The sequence below is a fragment of the Heterodontus francisci genome, chromosome 41 (genome assembly GCF_036365525.1).
Source record: "Heterodontus francisci isolate sHetFra1 chromosome 41, sHetFra1.hap1, whole genome shotgun sequence".
Lineage (NCBI taxonomy): Eukaryota > Metazoa > Chordata > Chondrichthyes > Heterodontiformes > Heterodontidae > Heterodontus > Heterodontus francisci.
In genome coordinates this window covers 11065078-11092158 of record NC_090411.1, presented here as the reverse complement: position 1 = coordinate 11092158, position 27081 = coordinate 11065078, and the positions used below count along the sequence as shown (strand labels likewise).

General features: G+C 51.8%; 1 non-coding gene and 5 pseudogenes across 1 annotated transcript; all 6 read left to right on the top strand.

Annotated features, from left to right (window-relative positions):
- Nucleotides 1–4791: 4791 nt before the first annotated feature.
- Nucleotides 4792–4971, top strand: LOC137354208 (U2 spliceosomal RNA; annotated as a pseudogene).
- A 388-nt stretch (nt 4972–5359) lies between these two features.
- On the top strand, nt 5360–5468 carry LOC137354606 (U2 spliceosomal RNA; annotated as a pseudogene).
- A 5200-nt stretch (nt 5469–10668) lies between these two features.
- On the top strand, nt 10669–10847 carry LOC137354449 (U2 spliceosomal RNA; annotated as a pseudogene).
- Nucleotides 10848–11235: 388 nt separating this feature from the next.
- LOC137354842 (U2 spliceosomal RNA) lies at nt 11236–11322 on the top strand (annotated as a pseudogene).
- A 2130-nt stretch (nt 11323–13452) lies between these two features.
- LOC137354296 (U2 spliceosomal RNA) lies at nt 13453–13634 on the top strand. Its single transcript, XR_010970350.1, has one exon. It is a non-coding gene; the product is annotated as a U2 spliceosomal RNA (small nuclear RNA).
- A 386-nt stretch (nt 13635–14020) lies between these two features.
- LOC137354821 (U2 spliceosomal RNA) lies at nt 14021–14117 on the top strand (annotated as a pseudogene).
- Nucleotides 14118–27081: the final 12964 nt, after the last annotated feature.

The following is a 27081-nucleotide window of genomic DNA, read 5'->3' as shown; positions in this document are numbered from 1 at the left end:
ACTGATGTCAAGGACCCCTTTGGGATCTGGACCAGCAAGCGGCAGGTCAAGGTGACCTTGAAGGTAGATCCCAGTGGAGCCATCATCCACCCTCCCTCCAGCTTCGCTATCGGGGGAAGTCGAGGCTTCTTGGTCTACGCTGGGCAGCCCAGAGTTTGCTGCACCTGTGGCAAATGCAAATCTGGTCACATGGCAGCCAACTGCAGCACGGTTGTTTGCAAGAACTGCAAGGAGGAAGGCCATCAGACCAAGGACTGTAAGCAGACTAAGTGTTGCAACTTGTGCGGTGCGGCAGGCCATTTCTACAAGACCTGCCCCAAACGTTGTCTCAGCTATGCTCAGGCGGCAAGGTCCAAGGAATGGCCGGGCGAAGGTTCGACGAAGGGGTCCGCTGTTCGAAAGGAGACCAGCAACCTTCTCCGCAGTGAGGAACTTCAACCTGAGAAGTAAGGGGAGGCAGCTGAAACCAACGACCCAGCACCTACCCAGCGCCCGGAAACCCCTCCTCCACAGACAGAATCAATGGAGGAGGAGGCAGCAGATGGACAAACAGGTCAGTGGCAAGTGGTCCAGAGGAAAACCACAAAGAAAAAACATCCCAAAGCCACCACCCAAACCAGTGGCAAGAGGAGGCTCTCTTCTGAATCAGACTGCAACAACTCCGCTTCACTGGACGGGGAAATGCTGGAACGACAGCCCCTTCAAAAGAGGCGGCAGAACTCCGAGATGGATGAGAAAGCATCCCAGCCCCCGGGCACTGGAAGCTGTGATGGGCCCGGCGTGCCCCAACCCCAATTCCCCACACGTAACGACGTGGCCAACGCATCTCAGCTCTGCGACACCGGGAGCAAAGACACGTCTGGCGCACCTGAGCTCCGGGAGACCGGGAGCTGTGATGTTTTCGAGGAGGAACAGATGGAAGCAGCTGAGGACAACCCAATCCTCTCTGCCTACAAGACCCCCCCGATGTCACCCGAGCGGCACAAACCCTGCATGAAAAATCAGGAGGGGTTTCTGAGCCCAACCAACGTGAAACTGCTTGCGCATACGATGGGTATGCAGGAACTTCCCGAAGGGGAAGGACTGGGACTAGCGAGGACAAATGGTATGGGAAGCAACAACTAATTTTTAGTAAAAAATGGGTGTAAGAATTGCTTCCATTAATGTGCGTAGCATTAAATCGACTACGCGATGGGTTTCAACCTTGGATTACCTTGCCAAGGTCAAAGCTGACCTACTGTTTCTGCAGGAGTGTGGAATACCACACCTCAGCACCTACAGGCAGTGGTCGCGATGGTGGTCCCACGGGCCATCGATCTGGTCGGGGGGTAATGACTGCCGTTCCTCCGGCCTGGGTATTCTGCTGCGGGGAGGTAACTTCACCATCTCCGAAGTTAAGGAGGTGGTGGACGGCCGCCTCCTCGTAGCAGACGTGATGTACAACAACGCTCCGCTCCGGTTGATCAACGTGTACGCCCCGGTACAACGCAGCGAGCGGCTGACCGTCTTCCAGCAGCTCCCACTGCTGCTGGCGACGTCCAGGCCGGTCATCCTAGGCGGTGACTTCAACTGCATCATCGATGCGGCTGGACGAACCGGCAGTGACGACAGCAAACTGGACGCTACGTCCAGATTCCTAGTAGAAACAGTTAAGGATGCCAAACTGCACGACGTCTTCAGCAAACCTGCAGACGGAGCGCAGCGCAGATACACATGGTCAAGATCGGACGGGTCTGCCCGTTCCAGGATTGACTTCCTGTTTGTGTCCCGTGCTGTCACGGTCGGATCCACCGACGTCAAGCCGGTGTTCTTCTCCGACCACTGCCTCTTACTGGCCGACTGTCACTTACAGGACGACCAGCGGGTTGGCAGAGGGACGTGGAAGCTCAATGCGACACTGCTGACCCCAGAGAACGTTGAGGAACTCAAAAAGGATTACAAAGGTTGGAGGACCGTGAAACCCCTCTTTGAGTCTCCAGTTCACTGGTGGGAAGCGATAAAGGAGAACATCAAGAGGTTCTTCATCCACAAAGGTGTTCAGAAGGCGAGAGAGAGACAGAGGGAACTGTCCCGACTCCAGAAAATTATGCAAAATCTACTCCGGTTGCAGTCAATGGGGGTCGAGGTCAAGGAGGACCTCCAAGAGGTGAAGAGCCAGCAGGCCTCGCTCTTTGCCAAGGAGGCCTCCAAGATCATCTTCCGGTCCAGAGTCCGCTCCATCGAGCAGGATGAGACGTGCTCGCGTTACTTCTTCCAAAAGGTACACAGAGAGAGCTCTGTTATCAGCAGCCTGAAGGAAGAAGATGGCTCGGTAACGTCTTCGCAGTCTGACATACTAAGGATCAGCAAATCCTTTTATGCTGGGCTGTATGACGCGAAGCCCACAGACAGCAGAGCCTCCCAGTCCTTCCTGTCATCTATCACAGAGGTCCTAGATGACAGCAGGAGGGAGAGACTGGACAAGCCGCTAATTCTGGACGAGCTGACAAAGGCCGTCGAGTCTTTCGAGACGAGTAAAACCCCCGGGAGCGACGGCTTACCGGTCGAGTTGTACTCGGCCCTGTGGGACTGGGTCGGCCCGGACCTGCTGGAAGTATACGAGAGTATGCTCCTGGCCGGTAGCATGTCAGAGACCATGAGAAAAGGCATCATCACCCTCATTTACAAGCAGAAGGGGGAGAGGGCAGAAATCAGAAATTGGCGGCCCATCTCACTGCTTAATGTTGATTACAAGATTCTGTCCAAAGTCATAGCCAGTCGAGTCAAGTCTGCTCTGGAGTTGGTGATTCACCCCGATCAGACCTGTACTGTACCCGGCAGGAAGATCTCTGATAGTCTCGCGCTACTCAGGGATACGATCGCCTACGTACGGGACAGGAGGGTGGACACCTGCCTCATCAGCCTGGACCAGGAGAAGGCTTTTGACAGGATATCGCACACCTACATGATGGACGTGCTTTCCAAAATGGGGTTTGGGGAGGGAATCTGCAATTGGATCCAACTGCTCTACACAAACATCAGTAGCGCAGTGTCAATCAACGGGTGGGAATCTGAAAGTTTCCCGATCAAATCTGGAGTCAGACAGGGCTGTCCTCTGTCCCCGGTCTTGTTTGTTTGCTGTCTTGAACCCTTTGCTGAGTCTATTAGGAAGGATGCGAGCATAAGAGGGGTGACAATCCCAGTCAGCGGAGGCACTCAGGTCAAAACCTCCCTGTACATGGATGACGTCGTCGTCTTCTGCTCGGATCCGCTGTCCGTGCGCAGACTGATGAGCATCTGCGACCAGTTCGAACTGGCCTCGGGAGCCAAAGTTAACCACGGCAAGAGCGAGGCCATGTTCTTTGGGAACTGGGCTGACCGATCCTTTGTCCCCTTCACCGTCAGGTCAGATTACCTGAAGGTGCTGGGGACATGGTTCGGAAGTGCCGGGGCGTGCACCAAAACATGGGAGGAGCGAGTAGCCAAGGTACGACAAAAGTTGGGCATGTGGGGGCAGCGATCTCTCTCCATTGTGGGTAAGAACCTGGTCATCAGGTGCGAGGCGCTCACGTTGTTGCTTTACGTGGCGCCCGTCTGGCCCATACCCCACTCCTGCGCCGTGGCAGTCACCCGAGCCATTTTCCGCTTCGTCTGGGGATCTAAAATGGACCGGGTCCGGAGGGACACGATGTTCAAATCTCTGGACATGGGCGGGAAAAATGTACCCAACGTGGCCCTCATCCTGATGACCACCTTCGTGTGCGGCTGCATCAAGCTATGTGTAGATCCCCAGTACGCAAACTCCAAGTGTCACTACGTGCTGAGGTTCTATCTGTCCCCGGTGTTGCGAAGGATGGGCCTGGTCACATTGCCGCGGAACGCACCATGCAGTTGGGCGGCGCCGTACCACCTATCCTTCGTGGAGCAGTTTCTGCGGAAAAACACCTTTGACCACCGGTCCATCAGGCAGTGGTCTGCACGGAATGTCCTCAAGGCCCTACGGGAAAAGGAAACGGTGGATCCTGTCGGATGGTTCCCCGAGCAGACCGTCAAAGTCATTTGGCGGAATGCCTCATCACCAGAACTTTCAAACAAGCACCAAGACGTAGCTTGGCTGGTGGTGAGAAGGGCCCTCCCCGTCAGATCCTTCATGCACACCCGAAGTCTCGCCCCCTCCGCACAGTGCCCCCGCGTTGGCTGTGGTGGGGAAGAGACGGTCGCCCACCTCCTCCTGGAATGTGCCTTTGCAAAGCAGGTGTGGAAAGAGATGCAGTGGTTTTTGTCAAGGTTCATCCCAAGCAGCTCTGTAACACAGGAGTCTGTGCTCTACGGGCTGTTCCCAGGGACGCACACCGAGACAAACATCAACTGCTGCTGGAGGACTATCAATTCGGTGAAAGACGCCCTTTGGTCTGCCCGAAACTTGCTGGTCTTCCAGCGCAAAGAGTTGTCCACCACCGAATGTTGCAGACTGGCATATTCCAAGGTCCAGGACTACGTGCTGAGGGACGCACTAAAGCTTGGGGCAGCCGCAGCAAAGGCTCAATGGGGAAAGACCACAGTGTAAGGTTCCCCCACCAAGCTGGACTGAGGGGCTGGAACCATGGGAAGCCCCTCGAACTGTATCGTTAATATTCTCAATTGCTGTAAATGTAAAACTGTAATTGACATGACAATTGTGAAACGGAAGGGTTGGGAAGAAACTCATGACATTATTGAAAGAAACTGATCTCTTTTGCAATGTTTGTATTTTTTCGTGCTGTTTGGAAACTGTTCGGCAATGTAATTTTTACAGATTTTTATGAATAAAGTATATTTTGGAAATAAAAAAAAAAAGTATCTGTTCTTATCAGTTTAATATCTGATACGTCCCCTATCTGGGGACCAAATATTAAATTGATTTTTGGGACAGGGAGATGGAGCAGGGGCTTGCCCCGTCCACTCCATGCATCCACCTGGTATTGCAGTGTTTCCAGGAGCGGTGCAGCTTCCCCCCTCCATGGGGGCGAGACCCCTGCTGAAAAATAGAATTCGCAATAGTGACGGCGCTGCTGCTCGGCTGACTTTGCTGCAGTTTTCCGTGGGCACTACGCTGCCCCCTGTTGGATTGCCCCGCAGTTGCAGGCCGCCCTTTGCTGCCCAGCGCGCGCGGTTGTCTTTTTTCCTGCGCAATGCCTCGCTCAGAAGCGCAAGGAATGGCTGCGCGTGGCATGCACGCGTGCTTTCCTTTCTGCTTGCAAGGCCCGGCAACAAAAGGAGCTCTGGCTCAAAGACCGCCCGCCGTCGCCTCTTTCGCCCTCGGCTCGCCCACCCGGCGGCTACTTTGACGTAGAGGCCGCACGCCGGGCCTGACGCGCGCAGCAAACGCAGTTTTACGGCCATCGCTTCTCGGCCTTTTGGCTAAGATCAAGTGTAGTATCTGTTCTTATCAGTGCTTATTTGATTGAGAAGAGACCATGATCATTGCCTTTTGATCCTGGGGAAGCTTTGAGTAAAATGGCGATAACCAATTTTCGAGCTTCGGGCCAGGGAGTGCGCAACACCGTTCGGGTGGTCGTGAAGGACAAGGAAGGAGATGCACCGGTCGATCGCACCTTCTTCATCAAGAAAATTCTCTTCGATTGCTGCGGATTTCAAGCGACGGACGTCTTCTGCCTGCAGGATTTCCCCAGCAGTGGATACTTCGACGTGACGTTCCGGAACGTGGCGGGATGCATCAAGTTCCTGAAGGCGTTCAAGGAGAAAGGGGACCGGGCTCCACTGTCGATCCTCACAGCGGAGCCGCTCTTCACGCTTCCGTCACAACGGGACCGGGTGGTGACGATTCACCTCTACAACCCCCATGTTCCGGTGGTGGATGTACTCACCTTTCTCGCCAGGTACGTCGAGGTGGCCGGCAGCAGCACTGATGTCAAGGACCCCTTTGGGATCTGGACCAGCAAGCGGCAGGTCAAGGTGACCTTGAAGGTAGATCCCAGTGGAGCCATCATCCACCCTCCCTCCAGCTTCGCTTTCGGGGGAAGTCGAGGCTTCTTGGTCTACGCTGGGCAGACCAGAGTTTGTCGCACCTGTGGCAAATCTGGTCACATGGCAGCCAACTGCAGCACGGTTGTTTGCAAGAACTGCAAGGAGGAAGGCCATCAGACCAAGGACTGTAAGCAGACTAAGTGTTGCAACTTGTGCGGTGCGGCAGGCCATCTCTACAAGACCTGCCCCAAACGTTGTCTCAGCTATGCTCAGGCGGCAAGGTCCAAGGAATGGCCGGGCGAAGGTTCGACGAAGGCGTCCGCTGTTCGAAAGGAGACCAGCAACCTTCTCCGCAGTGAGGAACTTCAACCTGAGAAGGAAGGGGAGGCAGCTGAAACCAACGACCCAGCACCTACCCAGCGCCCGGAAACCCCTCCTCCACAGACAGAATCAATGGAGGAGGAGGCAGCAGATGGACAAACAGGTCAGTGGCAAGTGGTCCAGAGGAAAACCACAAAGAAAAAACATCCCAAAGCCACCACCCAAACCAGTGGCAAGAGGAGGCTCTCTTCTGAATCAGACTGCAACAACTCCTCTTCACTGGACGGGGAAATGCTGGAACGACAGCCCCTTCAAAAGAGGCGGCAGAACTCCGAGATGGATGATCAAGCGTCCCAGCCCCCGGGCACTGGAAGTGTGATGGGCCCGGCGTGCCCCAACCCCAATTCCCCACACGTAACGACGTGGCCAACGCATCTCAGCTCCGGGACACCGGGAGCAAAGACACGTCTGGCGCACCTGAGCTCCGGGAGACCGGGAGCTGTGATGTTTTCGAGGAGGAACAGATGGAAGCAGCTGAGGACAACCCAATCCTCTCTGCCTACAAGACCCCCCCCGATGTCACCCGAGCGGCACAAACCCTGCATGAAAAATCAGGAGGGGTTTCTGAGCCCAACCAACGTGAAACTGCTTGCGCATACGATGGGTATGCAGGAACATCCCGAAGGGGAAGGACTGGGACTAGCGAGGACAAATGGTATGGGAAGCAACAACTAATTTTTAGTAAAAAATGGGTGTAAGAATTGCTTCCATTAATGTGCGTAGCATTAAATCGACTACGCGATGTGTTTCAACCTTGGATTACCTTGCCAAGGTCAAAGCTGACCTACTGTTTCTGCAGGAGTGTGGAATACCACACCTCAGCACCTACAGGCAGTGGTCGCGATGGTGGTCCCACGGGCCATCGATCTGGTCGGGGGGTAATGACTGCCGTTCCTCCGGCCTGGGTATTCTGCTGCGGGGAGGTAACATCACCATCTCCGAAGTTAAGGAGGTGGTGGGCGGCCGCCTCCTCGTAGCAGACGTGATGTACAACAACGCTCCGCTCCGGTTGATCAACGTGTACGCCCCGGTACAACGCAGCGAGCGGCTGACCGTCTTCCAGCAGCTCCCACTGCTGCTGGCGACGTCCAGGCCGGTCATCCTAGGCGGTGACTTCAACTGCATCATCGATGCGGCTGGACGATCCGGCAGTGACGACAGCAAACTGGACGCTACGTCCAGATTCCTCATAGAAACAGTTAAGGATGCCAAACTGCACGACGTCTTCAGCAAACCTGCAGACGGAGCGCAGCGCAGATACACATGGTCAAGATCGGACGGGTCTGCCCGTTCCAGGATTGACTTCCTGTTTGTGTCCCGTGCTGTCACGGTCGGATCCACCGACGTCAAGCCGGTGTTCTTCTCCGACCACTGCCTCTTACTGGCCGACTGTCACTTACAGGACGACCAGCGGGTTGGCAGAGGGACGTGGAAGCTCAATGCGACACTGCTGACCCCAGAGAACGTTGAGGAACTCAAAAGGGATTACAATGGTTGGAGGACCGTGAAACCCCTCTTTGAGTCTCCAGTTCACTGGTGGGAAGCGATTAAGGAGAACATCAAGAGGTTCTTCATCCACAAAGGTGTTCAGAAGGCGAGAGAGAGACAGAGGGAACTGTCCCGACTCCAGAAAATTATGCAAAATCTACTCCGGTTGCAGTCAATGGGGGTCGAGGTCAAGGAGGACCTCCAAGAGGTGAAGAACCAGCAGGCCTCGCTCTTTGCCAAGGAGGCCTCCAAGATCATCTTCCGGTCCAGAGTCCGCTCCATCGAGCAGGATGAGACGTGCTCGCGTTACTTCTTCCAAAAGGTACACAGAGAGAGCTCTGTTATCAGCAGCCTGAAGGAAGAAGATGGCTCGGTAACGTCTTCGCAGTCCGACATACTAAGGATCAGCAAATCCTTTTATGCTGGGCTGTATGACGCGAAGCCCACAGACAGCAGAGCCTCCCAGTCCTTCCTGTCATCTATCACAGAGGTCTTAGATGACAGCAGGAGGGAGGGACTGGACAAGCCGCTAACTCTGGACGAGCTGACAAAGGCCGTCGAGTCTTTCGAGGCGAGTAAAACTCCCGGGAGCGACGGCTTACCGGTCGAGTTGTACTCGGCCCTGTGGGACTGGGTCGGCCCGGACCTGCTGGAAGTATACGAGAGTATGCTCCTGGCCGGTAGCATGTCAGAATCCATGAGAAAAGGCATCATCACCCTCATTTACAAGCAGAAGGGGGAGAGGGTAGAAATCAGAAATTGGCGGCCCATCTCACTGCTTAATGTTGATTACAAGATTCTGTCCAAAGTCATAGCCAGTCGAGTCAAGTCTGCTCTGGAGCTGGTGATTCACCCCGATCAGACCTGTACTGTACCCGGCAGGAAGATCTCTGATAGCCTCGAGCTACTCAGGGATACGATCGCCTACGTACGGGACAGGAGGGTGGACACCTGCCTTATCAGCCTGGACCAGGAGAAGGCTTTTGACAGGATATCGCACACCTACATGATGGACGTGCTTTCCAAAATGGGGTTTGGGGAGGGAATCTGCAATTGGATCCAACTGCTCTACACAAACATCAGTAGCGCAGTGTCAATCAACGGGTGGGAATCTGAAAGTTTCCCGATCAAATCTGGAGTCAGACAGGGCTGTCCTCTGTCCCCGGTCTTGTTTGTTTGCTGTATTGAACCCTTTGCTGAGTCTATTAGGAAGGATGCGAGCATAAGAGGGGTGACAATCCCAGGCAGCGGAGGCACTCAGGTCAAAACCTCCCTGTACATGGATGACGTCGCCGTCTTCTGCTCGGATCCGCTGTCCGTGCGCAGACTGATGAGCATCTGCGACCAGTTCGAACTGGCCTCGGGAGCCAAAGTTAACCACGGCAAGAGCGAGGCCATGTTCTTTGGGAACTGGGCTGACCGATCCTTTGTCCCCTTCACCGTCAGGTCAGATTACCTGAAGGTGCTGGGGAAATGATTCGGAAGTGCCGGGGCGTGCACCAAAACATGGGAGGAGCGAGTAGCCAAGGTACGACAAAAGTTGGGCATGTGGGGGCAGCGATCTCTCTCCATTGTGGGTAAGAACCTGGTCATCAGGTGCGAGGCGCTCACGTTGTTGCTCTACGTGGCGCAGGTCTGGCCCATACCCCACTCCTGCGCCGTGGCAGTCACCCGAGCCATTTTCCGCTTCGTCTGGGGATCTAAAATGGACCGGGTCCGGAGGGACACGATGTTCAAATCTCTGGACATGGGCGGGAAAAATGTACCCAACGTGGCCCTCATCCTGATGACCACCTTCGTGTGCGGCTGCATCAAGCTATGTGTAGATCCCCAGTACGCAAACTCCAAGTGTCACTACGTGCTGAGGTTCTATCTGTCCCCGGTGTTGCGAAGGATGGGCCTGGTCACATTGCCGCGGAACGCTCCGTGCAGTTGGGCGGCGCCGTACCACCTATCCTTCGTGGAGCAGTTTCTGCGGAAAAACACCTTTGACCACCGGTCCATCAGGCAGTGGTCTGCACGGAATGTCCTCAAGGCCCTACGGGAAAAGGAAACGGTGGATCCTGTCGGATGGTTCCCCGAGCAGACCGTCAAAGTCATTTGGCGGAATGCCTCATCACCAGAACTTTCAAACAAGCACCAAGACGTAGCTTGGCTGGTGGTGAGAAGGGCCCTCCCCGTCAGATCCTTCATGCACACCCGAAGTCTCGCCCCCTCCGCACAGTGCCCCCGCGTTGGCTGTGGTGGGGAAGAGACGGTCGCCCACCTCCTCCTGGAATGTGCCTTTGCAAAGCAGGTGTGGAAAGAGATGCAGTGGTTTTTGTCAAGGTTCATCCCAAGCAGCTCTGGAACACAGGAGTCTGTGCTCTACGGGCTGTTCCCAGGGACACACACCGAGACAAACATCAACTGCTGCTGGAGGGCTATCAATTCGGTGAAAGACGCCCTTTGGTCTGCCCGAAACTTGCTGGTCTTCCAGCGCAAAGAGTTGTCCACCACCGAATGTTGCAGACTGGCACATTCCAAGGTCCAGGACTACGTGCTGAGGGACGCACTAAAGCTTGGGGCAGCCGCAGCAAAGGCTCAATGGGGAAAGACCACAGTGTAAGGTTCCCCCACCAAGCTGGACTGAGGGGCTGGAACCATGGGAAGCCCCTCGAACTGTATCGTTAATATTCTCAATTGCTGTAAATGTAAAACTGTAATTGACATGACAATTGTGAAACGGAAGGGTTGGGAAGAAACTCATGACATTATTGAAAGAAACTGATCTCTTTTGCAATGTTTGTATTTTTTCGTGCTGTTTGGAAACTGGTTGGCAATGTAATTTTTACAGATTTTTATGAATAAAGTATATTTTGGAAATAAAAAAAAAAAAATCTGTTCTTATTAGTTTAATATCTGATACGTCCCCTATCTGGGGACCAAATATTAAATTGATTTTTGGGATAGGGAGATGGAACAGGGGCTTGCACCGTCCACTCCATGCATCCACCTGGTATTGCAGTGTTTCCAGGAGCGGTGCAGCTTCCCCCCTCCATGGGGGCGAGACCCCTGCTGAAAAATAGAATTCGCAATAGTGACGGCGCTGCTGCTCGGCTGACTTTGCTGCAGTTTTCCGTGGGCGCTACGCTGCCCCCTGTTTGATTGCCCCGCAGTTGCAGGCCGCCCTTTGCTGCCCAGCGCGCGCGCGTGTCTTTTTTCCTGCGCAATGCCTCGCGCAGAAGCGCAAGGAATGGCTGCGCGTGGCATGCACGCGTGCTTTCCTTTCTGCTTGCAAGGCCCGGCAACAAAAGGAGCTCTGGCTCAAAGACCGCCCGCCGTCGCCTCTTTCGCCCTAGGCTCGCCCACCCGGCGGCTACTTTGACATAGAGGCCGCACGCCGGGCCTGACGCGCGCAGCAAACGCAGTTTTACGGCCATCGCTTCTCGGCCTTTTGGCTAAGATCAAGTGTATCTGTTCTTATTAGCATGTCAGAATCCATGAGAAAAGGCATCATCACCCTCATTTACAAGCAGAAGGGGGAGAGGGTAGAAATCAGAAATTGGCGGCCATTTCACTGCTTAATGTTGATTACAAAATTCTGTCCAAAGTCATAGCCAGTCGAGTCAAGTCTGCTCTGGAGCTGGTGATTCACCCCGATCAGACCTGTACTGTACCCGGCAGGAAGATTTCTGATAGCCTCGCGCTACTCAGGGATACGATCGCCTACGTACGGGACAGGAGGGTGGACACCTGCCTCATCAGCCTGGACCAGGAGAAGGCTTTTGACAGGATATCGCACACCTACATGATGGACGTGCTTTCCAAAATGGGGTTTGGGGAGGGAATCTGCAATTGGATCCAACTGCTCGACACAAACATCAGTAGCGCAGTCTCAATCAACGGGTGGGAATCGGAAAGTTTCCCGATCAAATCTGGAGTCAGACAGGGCTGCCCTCTGTCCCCGGTCTTGTTTGTTTGCTGTATTGAACCCTTTGCTGAGTCTATTAGGAAGGATGCGAGCATAAGAGGGGTGACAATCCCAGGCAGCGGAGGCACTCAGGTCAAAACCTCCCTGTACATGGATGACGTCGCCGTCTTCTGCTCGGATCCGCTGTCCGTGCGCAGACTGATGAGCATCTGCGACCAGTTCGATCTGGCCTCGGGAGCCAAAGTTAACCACGGCAAGAGCGAGGCCATGTTCTTTGGGAACTGGGCTGACCGATCCTTTGTCCCCTTCACCGTCAGGTCAGATTACCTGAAGGTGCTGGGGACATGGTTCGGAAGTGCCGGGGCGTGCACCAAAACCTGGGAGGAGCGAGTAGCCAAGGTACGACAAAAGTTGGGCATGTGGGGGCAGCGATCTCTCTCCATTGTGGGTAAGAACCTGGTCATCAGGTGCGAGGCGCTCACGTTGTTGCTCTACGTGGCGCAGGTCTGGCCCATACCCCACTCCTGCGCCGTGGCAGTCACCCGAGCCATTTTCCGCTTCGTCTGGGGATCTAAAATGGACCGGGTCCGGAGGGACACGATGTTCAAATCTCTGGACAAGGGCGGGAAAAATGTACCCAACGTGGCCCTCATCCTGATGACCACCTTCGTGTGCGGCTGCATCAAGCTATGTGTAGATCCCCAGTACGCAAACTCCAAGTGTCACTACGTGCTGAGGTTCTATCTGTCCCCGGTGTTGCGAAGGATGGGCCTGGTCACATTGCCGCGGAACGCACCATGCAGTTGGGCGGAGCCGTACCACCTATCCTTCGTGGAGCAGTTTCTGCGGGAAAACACCTTTGACCACCGGTCCATCAGGCAGTGGTCTGCACGGAATGTCCTCAAGGCCCTACGGGAAAAGGAAACGGTGGATCCTGTCGGATGGTTCCCCGAGCAGACCGTCAAAGTCATTTGGCGGAATGCCTCATCACCAGAACTTTCAAACAAGCACCAAGACGTAGCTTGGCTGGTGGTGAGAAGGGCCCTCCCCGTCAGATCCTTCATGCACACCCGAAGTCTCGCCCCCTCCGCACAGTGCCCCCGCGTTGGCTGTGGTGGGGAAGAGACGGTCGCCCACCTCCTCCTGGAATGTGCCTTTGCAAAGCAGGTGTGGAAAGAGATGCAGTGGTTTTTGTCAAGCTTCATCCCAAGCAGCTCTGTAACACAGGAGTCTGTGCTCTGCGGGCTGTTCACAGGGACGCACACCGAGACAAACATCAACTGCTGCTGGAGGACTATCAATTCGGTGAAAGACGCCCTTTGGTCTGCCCGAAACTTGCTGGTCTTCCAGCGCAAAGAGTTGTCCACCGCCGAATGTTGCAGACTGGCACATTCCAAGGTCCAGGACTACGTGCTGAGGGACGCACTAAAGCTTGGGGCAGCCGCAGCAAAGGCTCAATGGGGAAAGACCACAGTGTAAGGTTCCCCCACCAAGCTGGACTGAGGGGCTGGAACCATGGGAAGCCCCTCGAACTGTATCGTTAATATTCTCAATTGCTGTAAATGTAAAACTGTAATTGACATGACAATTGTGAAACGGAAGGGTTGGGAAGAAACTCATGACATTATTGAAAGAAACTGATCTCTTTTGCAATGTTTGTATTTTTTCGTGCTGTTTGGAAACTGTTTGGCAATGTAATTTTTACAGATTTTTATGAATAAAGTATATTTTGGAAATAAAAAAAAAAAAAAAATCTGTTCTTATCAGTTTAATATCTGATACGTCCCCTATCTGGGGACCAAATATTAAATTGATTTTTGGGACAGGGAGATGGAGCAGGGGCTTGCCCCGTCCACTCCATGCATCCACCTGGTATTGCAGTGTTTCCAGGAGCGGTGCAGCTTCCCCCCTCCATGGGGGCGAGACCCCTGCTCAAAAATAGAATTCGCAATAGTGACGGCGCTGCTGCTCGGCTGACTTTGCTGCAGTTTTCCGTGGGCGCTACGCTGCCCCCTGTTGGATTGCCCCGCAGTTGCAGGCCGCCCTTTGCTGCCCAGCGCGCGCGTGTCTTTTTTCCTGCGCAATGCCTCGCGCAGAAGCGCAAGGAATGGCTGCGCGTGGCATGCACGCGTGCTTTCCTTTCTGCTTGCAAGGCCCGGCAACAAAAGGAGCTCTGGCTCAAAGACCGCCCGCCATCGCCTCTTTCGCCCTAGGCTCGCCCACCCGGCGGCTACTTTGACGTAGAGGCCGCACGCCGGGCCTGACGCGCGCAGCAAACGCAGATTTACAGCCATCGCTTCTCGGCCTTTTGGCTAAGATCAAGTGTAGTAACTGTTGCCCGAAACTTTTCAACCTTGGATTACCTTGCCAAGGTCAAAGCTGACCTACTGTTTCTGCAGGAGTGTGGAATACCACACCTCAGCACCTACAGGCAGTGGTCGCGATGGTGGTCCCACGGGCCATCGATCTGGTCGGGGGGTAATGACTGCCGTTCCTCCGGCCTGGGTATTCTGCTGCGGGGAGGTAACTTCACCATCTCCGAAGTTAAGGAGGTGGTGGGCGGCCGCCTCCTCGTAGCAGACGTGATGTACAACAACGCTCCGCTCCGGTTGATCAACGTGTACGCCCCGGTACAACGCAGCGAGCGGCTGACCGTCTTCCAGCAGCTCCCACTGCTGCTGGCGACGTCCAGGCCGGTCATCCTAGGCGGTGACTTCAACTGCATCATCGATGCGGCTGGACGATCCGGCAGTGACGACAGCAAACTGGACGCTACGTCCTGATTCCTAGTAGAAACAGTTAAGGATGCCAAACTGCACGACGTCTTCAGCAAACCTGCAGACGGAGCGCAGCGCAGATACACATGGTCAAGATCGGACGGGTCTGCCCGTTCCAGGATTGACTTCCTGTTTGTGTCCCGTGCTGTCACGGTCGGATCCACCGACGTCAAGCCGGTGTTCTTCTCCGACCACTGCCTCTTACTGGCCGACTGTCACTTACAGGACGACCAGCGGGTTGGCAGAGGGACGTGGAAGCTCAATGCGACACTGCTGACCCCAGAGAACGTTGAGGAACTCAAAAGGGATTACAAAGGTTGGAGGACCGTGAAACCCCTCTTTGAGTCTCCAGTTCACTGGTGGGAAGCGATAAAGGAGAACATCAAGAGGTTCTTCATCCACAAAGGTGTTCAGAAGGCGAGAGAGAGACAGAGGGAACTGTCCCGACTCCAGAAAATTATGCAAAATCTACTCCGGTTGCAGTCAATGGGGGTCGAGGTCAAGGAGGACCTCCAAGAGGTGAAGAGCCAGCAGGCCTCGCTCTTTGCCAAGGAGGCCTCCAAGATCATCTTCCGGTCCAGAGTCCGCTCCATCGAGCAGGATGAGACGTGCTCGCATTACTTCTTCCAAAAGGTACACAGAGAGAGCTCTGTTATCAGCAGCCTGAAGGAAGAAGATGGCTCGGTAACGTCTTCGCAGTCCGACATACTAAGGATCAGCAAATCCTTTTATGCTGGGCTGTATGACGCGAAGCCCACAGACAGCAGAGCCTCCCAGTCCTTCCTGTCATCTATCACAGAGGTCCTAGATGACAGCAGGAGGGAGAGACTGGACAAGCCGCTAATTCTGGACGAGCTGACAAAGGCCGTCGAGTCTTTCGAGACGAGTAAAACTCCCGGGAGCGACGGCTTACCGGTCGAGTTGTACTCGTCCCTGTGGGACTGGGTCGGCCCGGACCTGCTGGAAGTATACGAGAGTATGCTCCTGGCCGGCAGCATGTCAGAATCCATGAGAAGAGGCATCATCACCCTCATTTACAAGCAGAAGGGGGAGAGGGCAGAAATCAGAAATTGGCGGCCCATCTCACTGCTTAATGTTGATTACAAGATTCTGTCCAAAGTCATAGCCAGTCGAGTCAAGTCTGCTCTGGAGTTGGTGATTCACCCCGATCAGACCTGTACTGTACCCGGCAGGAAGATCTCTGATAGTCTCGCGCTACTCAGGGATACGATCGCCTACGTACAGGACAGGAGGGTGGACACCTGCCTCATCAGTCTGGACCAGGAGAAGGCTTTTGACAGGATATCGCACACCTACATGATGGACGTGCTTTCCAAAATGGGGTTTGGGGAGGAAATCTGCAATTGGATCCAACTGCTCTACACAAACATCAGTAGCGCAGTGTCAATCAACGGGTGGGAATCTGAAAGTTTCCCGATCAAATCTGGAGTCAGACAGGGCTGTCCTCTGTCCCCGGTCTTGTTTGTTTGCTGTATTGAACCCTTTGCTGAGTCTATTAGGAAGGATGCGAGCATAAGAGGGGTGACAATCCCAGGCAGCGGAGGCACTCAGGTCAAAACCTCCCTGTACATGGATGACGTCGCCGTCTTCTGCTCGGATCCGCTGTCCGTGCGCAGACTGATGAGCATCTGCGACCAGTTCGAACTGGCCTCGGGAGCCAAAGTTAACCACGGCAAGAGCGAGGCCATGTTCTTTGGGAACTGGGCTGACCGATCCTTTGTCCCCTTCACCGTCAGGTCAGATTACCTGAAGGTGCTGGGGAAATGGTTCGGAAGTGCCGGGGCGTGCACCAAAACATGGGAGGAGCGAGTAGCCAAGGTACGACAAAAGTTGGGCATGTGGGGGCTGCGATCTCTCTCCATTGTGGGTAAGAACCTGGTCATCAGGTGCGAGGCGCTCACGTTGTTGCTCTACGTGGCGCAGGTCTGGCCCATACCCCACTCCTGCGCCGTGGCAGTCACCCGAGCCATTTTCCGCTTCGTCTGGGGATCTAAAATGGACCGGGTCCGGAGGGACACGATGTTCAAATCTCTGGACATGGGCGGGAAAAATGTACCCAACGTGGCCCTCATCCTGATGACCACCTTCGTGTGCGGCTGCATCAAGCTATGTGTAGATCCCCAGTACGCAAACTCCAAGTGTCACTACGTGCTGAGGTTCTATCTGTCCCCGGTGTTGCGAAGGATGGGCCTGGTCACATTGCCGCGGAACGCACCATGCAGTTGGGCGGCGCCGTACCACCTATCCTTCGTGGAGCAGTTTCTGCGGAAAAACACCTTTGACCACCGGTCCATCAGGCAGTGGTCTGCACGGAATGTCCTCAAGGCCCTACGGGAAAAGGAAACGGTGGATCCTGTCGGATGGTTCCCCGAGCAGACCGTCAAAGTCATTTGGCGGAATGCCTCATCACCAGAACTTTCAAACAAGCACCAAGACGTAGCTTGGCTGGTGGTGAGAAGGGCCCTCCCCGTCAGATCCTTCATGCACACCCGAAGTCTCGCCCCCTCCGCACAGTGCCCCCGCGTTGGCTGTGGTGGGGTAGAGACGGTCGCCCACCTCCTCCTGGAATGTGCCTTTGCAAAGCAGGTGTGGAAAGAGATGCAGTGGTTTTTGTCAAGGTTCATCCCAAGCAGCTCTGTAACACAGGAGTCTGTGCTCTACGGGCTGTTCCCAGGGACGCACACCGAGACAAACATCAACTGCTGCTGGAGGACTATCAATTTGGTGAAAGACGCCCTTTAGTCTGCCCGAAACTTGCTAGTCTTCCAGCGCAAAGAGTTGTCCACCAGCGAATGTTGCAGACTGGCACATTCCAAGGTCCAGGACTACGTGCTGAGGGACGCACTAAAGCTTGGGGCAGCCGCAGCAAAGGCTCAATGGGGAAAGACCACAGTGTAAGGTTCCCCCACCAAGCTGGACTGAGGGGCTGGAACCATGGGAAACCCCTCGAACTGTATCGTTAATATTCTCAATTGCTGTAAATGTAAAACTGTAATTGACATGACAATTGTGAAACGGAAGGGTTGGGAAGAAACTCATGACATTATTGAAAGAAACTGATCTCCCTTGCAATGTTTGTATTTTTTCGTGCTGTTTGGAAACTGTTTGTCAATGTAATTTTTACAGATTTTTATGAATAAAGTATATTTTGGAAATATAAAAAAAAAACTGTTGCCCGAAACTTGCTGGTCTTCCAGCGCAAAGAGTTGTCCACCACCGAATGTTGCAGACTGGCACATTCCAAGGTCCAGGACTACGTGCTGAGGGACGCACTAAAGCTTGGGGCAGCCGCAGCAAAGGCTCAATGGGGAAAGACCACAGTGTTAGGTTCCCCCACCAAGCTGGACTGAGGGGCTGGATCAATGGGAAACCCCTCCAACTGTATTGTTAATATTCTCAATTGCTGTAAATGTAAAACTGTAATTGACATGACAATTGTGAAACGGAAGGGTTGGGAAGAAACTCATGACAGTATTGAAGGAAACTGATCTCCCTTGCAATGTTTGTATTTTTTGGTGCTGTTTGGAAACTGTTTGGCAATGTAATTTTTACAGATTTTTATGAATAAAGTATATTTTGGAAATAAAAAAAAAAATCTGTTCTTATCAGTGCTTATTTGATTGAGAAGAGACCATGATCATTGCCTTTTGATCCTGGGGAAGCTTTGAGTAAAATGGCTATAACCAATTTTCGAGCTTCGGGCCAGGGAGTGCGCAACACCGTTCGAGTGGTCGTGAAGGACAAGGAAGGAGATGCACCGGTCGATCGCACCTTCTTCATCAAGAAAATTCTCTTCGATTGCTGCGGATTTCAAGCGACGGACGTCTTCTGCCTGCAGGATTTCCCCAGCAGTGGATACTTCGACGTGACGTTCCGGAACGTGGCGGGATGCATCAAGTTCCTGAAGGCGTTCAAGGAGAAAGGGGACCGGGCGCCACTGTCGATCCTCACAGCGGAGCCGCTCTTCACGCTTCCGTCACAACGGGACCGGGTGGTGACGATTCACCTCTACAACCCCCATGTTCCGGTGGTGGATGAACTCACCTTTCTCGCCAGGTACGTCGAGGTGGCCGGCAGCAGTACTGATGTCAAGGACCCCTCTGGGATCTGGACCAGCAAGCGGCGGGTCAAGGTGATCTTGAAGGTGGATCCCAGTGGAGCCATCATCCACCCTCCCTCCAGCTTAGCTATCGGGGGAAGTCGAGGCTTCTTGGTCTACGCTGGACAGCCCAGAGTTTGCCGCACCTGTGGCAAATCTGGTCACATGGCAGCCAACTGCAGCACGGTTGTTTGCAAGAACTGCAAGGAGGAAGGCCATCAGACCAAGGACTGTAAGCAGACGAAGTGTTGCAACTTGTGCGGTGCGGCAGGCCATCTCTACAAGACCTGCCCCAAACGTTGCCTCAGCTATGCTCAGGCGGCAAGGTCCAAGGATAGGCCGGGAGAAGGTTCGACGAAGGCGTCCGCTGTTCGAAAGGAGACCAGCAACTTTCTCCTCAGTGAGGAACTTCAACCTGAGAAGGAAGGAGAGGCAGCTGAAACCAACGACCCAGCACCTACCCAGCGCCTGGAAACCCCGACTCCACAGACAGAATCAATGGAGGAGGAGGCAGCAGATGGACAAACAGGTCAGTGGCAAGTGGTCCAGAGGAAAACCACAAAGAAAAAACATCCCAAAGCCACCACCCAAACCAGTGGCAAGACGTTGGGATTATATTCATTGGAGTTCAGAAGAATGAGGGGGGATCTTATAGAAACATATAAAATCATGAAGGGAATAGATAAGATACAAGGAGAGAGGATGTTTCCACTGGCAGGTGAAGCGAGGACAAGAGGGCATAGCCTCAAGATTAGAGGGAGCAGATTTAGGACTGAATTAAGAAGGAACTTCTTCACCCAGAGGGTTGTTAATCTATGGAATTCTTTGCCCAGTGAAGTAGTTGACGCTTCTTCAGTAAACGTCTTTAAAGCTAAGGTAGATATCTTTTTGAACAATAAAGGAATTAAGGGATACGGTGAGAGCGCGGGTAAGTGGATCTGAGTCCACAAAAAGATCAGCCATGATCTTATTGAATGGCGGAGCAGGCTCGACGGGCCGGACGGCCGACTCCTGCTCCTAGTTCTTATGATCTTATGATTATGAATTAGAGCCATAGAGTCATTTACCGGATATAAGGAGGCTATTCAGCCCATCAGTCCATACTGGCGTTCCATGGAGCAATCCAGTCAGACTCACTCCTCTGCTCGATTCCCATAGCCCTTCAAGTGTCCATACAATTTACTTTTGAAATCATTGAGTGTCTCCCTTTCTACCGCCCTCGTGGGCAGCGAGTTCCAGGTCATTCCCACTTGCTGAATAAAAAAAGCTTCTTCCTCACATTCCACCTGCCTCTCTTGTCCAAAACCTTCAATCAGCGTTCCCTAGACCTTGTACCAGCAGTTAATGGGAACCGTTTTACCTTGTCTAACTTACCTAAGCCTGTCATGCTCTTGTACACCTCTATCAAATCTCCCCTCAATCTCCTTTGCTCGAGGGAGAACAAGCCCAACTTTTCCAACCTAACTTTGTAACTAAAATCCCCCATCCCAGGTACCATTCTGCTAAATCTCCTCTGCACCCTCTCAAGGATTCTCACATCCTTCCTAAAGTGTGGTGACCAGAACTAGACACAGTTCTCCAGTTGGGGCCTAGCCAGAGCTTTATAAAGGTTCAGCATAACTTTCCTGCTTTTGTACTCAATGCCTCTATTTATGAAACCCAAGATCCCATATGCTTTGCTAACCCTATGTTCTGCTACCTTCAAACTTCGATGCTCATGCACCCCCAAGTCCCTCTGTTCCTTCCTACATCTTTAGATTGCACGGCCATTAAGTCTATAATGGCTCACCCATCCCTTCTACCAAAATACATCACCTCACACTGGTCTGTATTCGATTCTATTTGCCACTTGTCTGCCCATTCTGCTAGCCTATCTATGTATTGTTACAGGCAATTTGTATCATCCTCACTGTTTGCCACAGCTCCAAGTTTGGTATCATTAACAAATTTTGAGATTCTACTCTGTATTCCAAGATCCAAGTCATTTATATATAGCAAAAAATGCAGTGGTTCTAGCACTGACATTTGGAGAACACCACTGTCTACCATCTTCCAGGGTGAAAAACAACCATTTACCACAACTTGCTCTTTTCTTTCCTTTAGCCATTTTTATCCAATTGGACACGGTGGTACCTTATCGAATGCTTTCTTAAAATCCATCTCAAGAACATTCACCGCATTTCCTTCATCAACCGTCTCTGTTACTTCATTAAAAAATGTAATTCGATTTGTCAAGCATGATCTGCCTTTTACAAATCTGTGCTGGCTATCCTTAATTAATTGAAACCTCTCCAAATGTCTGTTGATTTTTTTCCCTGATTATTGTTTCTAAAACCTGTAAGATTATTAAACCTTTAACCCTACGAAAGAATTCTTGTCGTATAAAAAAGTAGAAAAAATGGGGCATAATACAAAAGATGCCAAGGCAGAGGCACTGTGGCAAATTATGTCAAACTGTAACAAGCCCACTGCACCTGGAGCTAATAGTCCTTGAAGAGCTGGCTGAGAACTGTCTAGCAGGTCTCTCTCAAGTTGATAAGAAGGCACAGGATGCAAAGACCTTGAGAAGGTTAATTGGATAAGACCCAGGATAAAAGAGAAACTACTGGTCAGTTCTGCATGGTGGAGAGAACCAGAAACAAGAAAACAAAGGGAAAAGGCAAGAGAGAGAAACAAGGAGAAAGCTGCAATAAAAAAATGTGCCTTCCTCATCCAGGAAGTATCTCGCCCACGTTAGAATGTATAGCACTGCCTGAATTTATTGCAATAGTTTGCATGAAACTTAATAAACTTGTTCTCAAAAACACAAGAAATAGGAGCAGGAATAGACCATATGGTCCATCCGCACCATTTAATATGATCATGGCTGATCTTGGGCTTCAATTCCACTTTCCTGCCTGCTTCCCATATCCCTTAATTCCCAACAAGACCAAAAATCTATCTATCCCAGCCTTAAATATATACAATGTCGGAGCATCCACAACCGTCAGGGGTAGAGAATTCCAAAGATTCACAACTCTTTGAATGCAGTAATTTCTCTTCATCTCAGTCCTGAATGATCGGCCCCTTATCCTGAGACTGTGCCCCCGTGTTCTAGATTCCCCGACCAGCAGAAATAATCCCTCAGCTTCTACCCTATCAAGCCCTTTCATAATGTTGTATGTCTCAATTAGATCACCTCTCATTCTTCTAAACTCCAGAGAATATAGGCCCAATTTACTCAGCCTCTCAAAATAGGACCACCGCCTCATCCCAGGGACCAATTTAGTAAATCTTCGCTGCACTGCCTCCAGTGCAAGTATATCCTTTCTTAAAAGTGGAGACCAAAACTGCACACAATATTCCAGGTGCGGTCTCAGCAAAGATTGGCACAATTTTAGTAAGACTTCTTTATTCCTGTACTCCAACCCTCTTGCAATAAAGGCCAACATGCCATTTGCCTTCCTAATAGCCTGCTGCAGCTCCATGTTAACTTTGTGCATTTCTTGGACAAATATTCCCAAGTCTGTCTGAACATCAACACTCGGCAGATTCACACCTTTGAAAAAAATTCTGCTTTTCTATTTTTACAACCGAAGTGATCAACTTCACATTTCCCGACATTATACACCATTTTCCATCTTGTTGCCCACTTACTTAACCTGTCTCTATCTCTTTGCAGCCTCTCTATGTCCTTCCTGCAGCTTACCGTTCCACCGAGCTTTGATTTTTGGGACAGGGAGATGGAACAGGGGCTTTCTCCGTCCACTCCATGCATCGGCCTGGTATTGCAGTGTCTCCAGGAGCGGTGCAGCTTCCCCACTCCATGGGGGCGAGAACTCTGCTGAAAAATAGAATTTGGAAAAGCAACTGCGCTGCTGCTCGGTCGCATTTTCAGATGCTTTCTTTGCTTGGCTGTGCTGCTGAGCTCAACTTCTGTGCGGGCCTCCATCTGCGCCGTGAGGTCGCGACAGGGCCCCATGCTGCCCCCTGTTGGATTATCGAGCAGCTGCAGGCTGCCCTTTGCTCCCAGTCGCATGTGCTTTTTTTTCGATGCAATGTCTCGCACAGAAGCGCAAGGAATGGCTGCGCATGCACGCGTGCTTTCCTTTCTGGTTGCAAGGCCCAGCAACAAAAGGAGCTCTTGCTCAAAGATCGCCTGCCGTCCCCTCTTTCACCCTCAGCTCGCCCACCCCATGGTTACTTTGACGTAGAGGCCGGACGCCGGGCCTGACGCACACAAGAACCGCAGTTTGCAGGTTATTGCTTCTCGGTCTTTTGGCTAAGATCAAGTGTTGACTATAGCAGCTCCTTTTCACTGAACGAAGAAGTGCTGGAACGACAGCCCCTTCAAAAGAGACGGCAGAACTGAAAGGAGATGGAAGATAAAGCCCCCGGGCACGGGAAGCTGTGATGGGCCCGACATACCCCAACCCCAAGGCGCCACACCTAACGACATGGCCAACACAACCCAGCTCCGGGACACCAAGAGCAAAGACACATTTGGTGCACCTCAGCTCCGGGAAGCCAGGCAGAATCTTGTAATCAACATGAAGCAATGAGATGGGCTGCCAATTTCTGATTTCTGCCCTCTCCCTCTTCCGCTTGTAGATGAGGGTGATGATGCCTTTCCTCATGGATTCTGACATGCTGCCGGCCAGGAGCATACTCTCGTATACTTTCATTTTGGAAGAATATATAAGATTACAGGAACTGATCCCAGGGATTACAACAATTCTGAATATATATTTGAAGATGTTGGATATATGCTGCAGGTTTTAAGTTGCTGCACAAACACATTTATTTATGGAGTAACTCAAAGAACAGTGAAACAAAGAACAAAGAACAGTACAGCATAGGAACAAGCCATTCGGCCCTCCAAGCCTGCACCGATCTTGATGCCTGCCTAAACTATAATCTTCTGCACTTCTGGGGACCGTATCCCTCTATTCCCATCCTATTCATGCATTTGTCAAGAAGCCTCTTAAACGTCGCTATCGTACCTGCTTCCACCACCTCCCCTGGCAGCAAGTTCCAGGCACTCACCACCCTCTGTATAGAGAACTTGCCTCACACATTCCCTCTAAACTTTGCCCCTCTCACCTTAAACCTATGTTCCCTAGTAACTGACTCTTCCACCCTGGGAAATAGCTTCTGACTATCCACTCTGTCCATGCCGCTCATAACTTTGTAAACCTCTATCATGTCGCCCCTCCAACTCCATCATTCCAGTGAAAACAATCCGAGTTTATCCAACCTCTCCTCATAGCTAATGCCCTCCAGACCAGGCAACATCCGAGTAAACCTCCTCTGTACCCTCTCCAAAGCCTCCACGTCCCTCTGGTAGTGTGGCGACCAGAATTGCACGCAATATTCTAAGTGTGGCCTAACTAAAGTTCTGTGCAGCTGCAGCATGACTTGCCAATTTTTATACTCTATGCCCCGACCGATGAAGGCAAGCATGCTGTATGCCTTCTTGACTACCTTATCCACCTGCGTTGCCACTTTAAGTGACCCAGATCTCTCTGCCTGTCAATACTCCTCAGGATTCTGCCATTTACTGTATACTTCCCACCTGCATTAGACTTTCCAAAATGCATTACCTCACATTTGTCCAGATTAAACTCCATCTGCCATTTCTCCGCCCAGGTCTCCAACCGATCTATATCCTGCTGTATCCTCTGACAATCCTCATCACTATCCGCAACTCCACCAACCTTTGTGTCGTCCGCAAACTTACTAATCAGACCAGCTACATTTTCCTCCAAATCATTTATATATACTACAAACAGCAAAGGTCCCAGCACTGATCCCTGCGGAACACCACTAGTCACATCCCTCCATTCAGAAAAGCACCCTTCCACTGCTACCCTCTGTCTTCTATGACCGAGCCAGTTCTGTATCCATCTTGCCAGCTCACCTCTCATCCCGTGTGACTTCACCTTTTGTACCAGTCTGCCATGAGGGACCTTGTCAAAGGCTTTACTGAAGTCCATATAAATAACAGCCACTGCCCTTCCTTCATCAAACATCTTCGTCACTTCCTCAAAAAACTCAATCAAGTTAGTGAGACACGACCTCCCCTTCACAAAACCATGCTGCCTCTCGCTAATAAGTTCGACTTGGACTCTGTCCAAGTTCAGAGAGAAGTTGAAGATTTTGGTGATATATCCGATTACATCAATGATTCAATTAATCCACAAACAAAACAACTGAGAGCAGCCCAGAGGCGGGTCCCAGTGTTTCCAGCCCATGATTGGAAGATTTATCCCCCGATTTCCATGAAATGAATGGCATCAGGAATCACTGGGATCTGAAAATACCCCCAGTGGCCAGGTGCGGAGGGAGGGGGCAGGAGGAGAGTCAGAGCGCCCCCTGCAGGATAGGAGGGGAAATAGCAGCCACAGTCTCTCCACTGCCGCCACTGGTTCGATTCTCAGCTCCTCACCCCTGCTCAGAATGATTTTTTTTTACAAAAGTCAAAATGCTACAGATACTGAAATCCTCTTGCGTGAACTGATTATTTTTATTTTGTTTAATTTTGGAGACACTTTATTGAGCTCATCTCCCTTTCATTCCCTCTGCCCAGTCAGTCACTCTGGTATATCTCTCCCTCTATCTTTCTCTCTTAGACAGCCGGTGGGGATGGGATGGGTGTGTTCACGTTGTCACGACCAGGTGAGAAAGAGGTCTAGGGTTCCCTTTCAGCCTTCACCTGGTCTTACCGTAGCAGGGTTTAATTTTAAACACACTGTGTTTTTAGCTCCCGCTTGGTGAATCATTGTTCACCGCTTTCCAATTATAAGGCAAAGAAACCAGCACAAACAGGCTTTCTTAGGTTTAAAGAAGAAAAGTTGAAATTTATTAAACTTGAACTTAAACTATAATTCGGTTAACGCCTACGGATACACAACGCGCCCACGCTAGCATGCACATGTGATACACACATGCAAATAGAGACAGAAAAGAGCAGAAGAAAATTAAGTTGAAAAGTTTGAGGCAATATCTGAAGAGTTGTTGTTACGGTTCTTCGAGCTCACTGTAGAGTTCTTGCTTGTCGGTAGATCTTGCTTTTCGTTGGGGTCCAGTATTCTTCTCAAACCTTGTTCACTGTCAAAGACTTTTCTCTCTTGGAGTTCATGTGTCTTCAGTGGGTTTTGGAGTTCCCAAAGAAAGAGATGGGAGCAGACAGGCAAGGCTGTGGCGAGCCAGCGAGGCGAGGTCTTTTTTTCCAGGATCAAACAGCTTTCTGCCAGTTCAAAGGCTGAAATTCAGAAAGAAACCCAGATTGCCAAGCAGGTTAGTCATGTGACTAACTGGTTTGACCACGTCTGTTTGTGGATTATATTGAAGCAGCGGATAGCTCCTGTGTTCCGCGCACTGTTTGTTAATATGTAAAAATATCTTTCCAGCCAGGGGCCTGGCAAACCCTTGTCACAGGCCTTCTCTTCTTTCCAGCAGCAATTTGAAATTTAATGTCCATCTGGTGAAATTAATGTGCCTCATTCCTGGCATGTGGGGGCCTGCATGACAATGTCTGGACAAGCCCAGCAGAGGGGCTGAGGCAGGGAGATGGAACCCAATGCGAGAGATTGTGCCCCGGTTCAGCAAAGGACCCAACAGCACTGGTGCCTCAGCTTGACGGTTGCTTGTATGGACAGGGTTGGGTTCCGTCCTGCTCCCATGTTAGCTGATATTGTTCCCTCTGCTCAGCAATCCAGGTCGAGCGGCCCTGGGGTGGGGGTCATAGAGTCGTGGATTTATACTACACAGAAACAGGCCCTTCGGCCCATCGTGTCTGTGCGGGCCATCAAGCACCTAACTATTCTAATCCCATTTTCCAGCACTTGGCCCGTAGCCTTGTATGCTATGGCATTTCAAGTGCTCATCTAAATACTTCTTAAATGTTGTGAGGGTTCCTGCCTCTACCACCTCTTCAGTCAGTGTGTTCCAGATACCAACCACCCTCTGAGTAAAAATTCTTTTCCTCAAATCCCCTCACCTCCTGACAAAGACTCATCTTCAACTCCCTCACCTCCTGACAAAGACTCGTCTTCAACTCCCTCACCTCCTGACAAAGATTCGTCTTGAACTCCCTCACCTCCTGACAAAGACTCGTCTTCAACTCACTCACCTCCTGACAAAGACTCGTCTTCAACTCCCTCACCTCCTGACAAAGACTCATCTTCAACTCCCTCACCTCCTGACAGAGACTCGTCTTCAACTCCCTCACTTCCTGACAAAGACTCGTCTTCAACTCCCTCACCTCCTGACAGTGACTCGTCTTCAACTCCCTCACCTCCTGACAGACACTCGTCTTCAACTCCCTCACCTCCTGACAGAGACTCGTCTTCAACTCCCTCACCTCCTGACAAAGACTCGTCTTCGACTCCCTCACCTCCTGACAAAGACTCGTCTTCAACTCCCTCACCTCCTGACAATGACTCGTCTTCAACTCCCTCACCTCCTGACAGAGA